Source organism: Penaeus vannamei, chromosome 2, assembly GCF_042767895.1.
Source record: "Penaeus vannamei isolate JL-2024 chromosome 2, ASM4276789v1, whole genome shotgun sequence".
Lineage (NCBI taxonomy): Eukaryota > Metazoa > Arthropoda > Malacostraca > Decapoda > Penaeidae > Penaeus > Penaeus vannamei.
In genome coordinates, this window is record NC_091550.1 from 12,057,848 (window position 1) to 12,061,030 (window position 3,183).

Here is a 3,183-nt window from a genome sequence, read left to right on the forward strand (position 1 = left end):
CATTTTGATATTCATAGAACTAATCCTAGAAATACTGAATGTCGTAGATGAAAAAAAAATATCTATCGAAAAATATCACATCTCAACATCTTCATTTTCTTTATCGCCTTTTCTCTCTCTTCTTTTCGTTCGCAGAATTCCTTAATCCACTTAAAATCGTCTCTCTTTCTCAACCTCTCCTACAAACCCGATTTACGCTCTCTGTAAACCCTCATCCCCTTGTCAAATATGCCGCCTTATTTTCGAGGTTCAATTGACGCTAAGATTCTTATCCTCTCTTCATCGCTTGTGCAACATGGGATATGCAACATGGCATTACATCCTACTTATCTAACTTTTCAACCCTCGAGATCTTTCCGGAATCTCTTCTGATCCTCTATTCAACGCTTCAGTCACCGCTACTGTTCTATCGCCGCCGGTAATCTCGTGCTGGAGAGAGCGTTCCTTCAGTCCTCTTCCTCTTTGTCTTCTGAGAGTCGTTGTTCTTTGTTTTGTTTCTTCGTTATTCATTCTTCCTTCAGGTTTTAATGTTCTTCCTCTTTCTTCACTTTTCTTTCTTTTTCCTCCTCATCTACGCTCATTCTTAATTTCTACTTCCCATTTCTGTCTTCTTTTCTTCTTACTGCTGCTCCTCGTCCTCCTCCTCCTTCTGCTCCTCCTCCTCCGTCTTCTCCTCCCCCTCCTCTTCCTTCTCTTCCCTCTCCTCCTCCTCCTCCCCCCTAATCCTCCTCCTCCTCGTCCTCGAAGTCCCCCCATTCCCTGTGGTAGCGTCACCTCTCTCCCCTCCCCCACTCCCTGTGTCTCCCACCTTACACCTCGACCGACGAGACTTTATTATCAAAGACATGAAAGGACCATATGAACGACAACCATTCCACATTTCCGTCCATTGTCTTCGAGACGACTGCTCCTTCCTCCCCTCCTCCTTTCTCTTTCTCTCTCCCCCTCTGCTCCCTCTTTCTTTTCTTCTCTCCCTCGCGTCCTTCGTTTTCTTCTTTTCTTCTTTCTATTTTTCTGTTCGTCTCCTTCTCTGTCTCTGTTTGTCTGTCTATCAGTCTATTTATCTATTTATCTATCTAGTATATCAATCTATCTATTTATCTATCTAGTATATCAATCTATCTATCTATCTATCTATTCTCCCTCTCTATCTATCTATGTATCTATCTGTCTGTTTGTATGTCTCTCGCTCCACCCAACGTTCAATTATGCACTGCATTATGGAAATGGGCGGTAAGGGGTGGGGATGGAGGTTGGGGAAGGGGATAGGGGGGGAAGGAGGGTTAGGGGCACTGGGTAGAAAAGGGACGAAGTGGCGAAGCGAAGAGTAGGGGAGAGAGTAGGGGACGGAGTAGAGGGAGTGAGTAGGGGACGGGAGTAGGGGAGATAGAAGGGGACGGCGTAGGGGAGAGAGAGTAAAAGAGGGAGTAGGGGCGAGAGGAGGGTAGGGACAGCACCTCCCTTTTATCCATTCATCTACCCCATACCTCCATGTTTAGGATAATCATAGGACCGGAATCCACGTAATGGGAGAAGGGGGACCCATTGTTCTCCGTTCACAAATGCTGCTGGAACTCATATGACTCACTCACTCGCTGTAAAGGTCCTCTGGCGGGACTCAGCATCAGTTCGTTACTGACGTCCTCAAGTACATTTATATGATTTCTTTTTTTTCGTTATTTTTTTCTTTTTTTTTCATTCCCTTTAAAATCGACATCAAACTTCATTGTCTGAATTTGTCATGATTTCGTTAACAGTTAATGATAATAATGGTGATGATGATGATAATAATAATAATAACAATAATTCTAATAATTATCATCATCTTCATCGCCATTACTTTCATTATTATTAATATTAATATTAATATTATCATTATCATCATCATCATTATTATTAAAATTTTATGATCTTAATGATAAAATAATAATGGTAATACTAATACTAATCATTATTATCATTGTTATATTAACAATGATATTAATGATTATAATCCAAATAATAATGATAATAATAGCAAATAATAATAATGATAATAATAGCAAATAAAAATAATGATAATCATAACATCAACAATAATAAAAAGATATTTATAATAATAATAATAACAAAAATCGAAAAAAACGACACACTTCATCACCAGGTGTCTGATTTCAGTCGCGACACGGCCAGTCATGACATCTGCCTGACCGTGACGCCTCGTGGCCGCTGCATTGGAAGCGTTAATTATTTCAAATAACAGCTTTCGGAAACTAATCACACAAGGCCCTTGTCAAACATTTCAATGGGGCTAAATGATGGGGATGACAACGTTAATGTGATATGTGTAAGTGAGTGTGAGTGAGTGAGTGAGTGAGTGAGTGAGTGAGTGAGTGAGTGAGTGAGAGAGAGAGAGAGAGAGAGAGAGAGAGAGAGAGAGAGAGAGAGAGAGAGAGAGTGAGTGAGTGAGTGAGTGAGTGAGTGAGTGAGTGAGTGAGTGAGTGAGTGAGTGAGTAAGAGAGAAAGGGAGAGAGAGAGAGAGAGAGAGAGAGAGAGAAAGAGAGAGAGAGAGAGAGAGAGAGAGAGAGAGAGAGAATGAATGAATGAGTGAATGTGTGTGTGTGTGTGTGTGTGTGTGTGTGTGTGTGTGTGTGTGTGTGTGTGTGTGTGTGTGTGTGTGTGTGTGTGTGTGTGTGTGTGTGTGTGTGTGTGTGTGTGTGTGTGTTTTTGCGTACAATTACTTATACATATGTCAATGAATATATATGTATCATACATACCAGATTTGTTGCAATATCAATTGTAACGAACCGAATTTAGCCTGTTTCTGCCCCTCATTCATATATATATATATATATATATATATATATATATATATATATATATATATATATATATATATATATATATATACTTACTGTAATAGAAGACAGAATAACCCTGACTACATGAAATTATTTCTTTATACCTTTAAAGCTATGTTCAAAAGCTATTTTTCATTGTGATTTTGGTTACTAAGTATATACGACGATCTTCTGGAATACCGTTGAATCCTACAGTCTTAGCAACCTAATTATCTGTGAGAGTGTTCATATGCATATATACTTAGTTACATCTAAGAAAAGGAATTCTTGTTTGAGGAAATAAGTGAATATCAATTGTGTGTAAATATTCTGATTAGCATTATAATAAAATTAAAAGTGG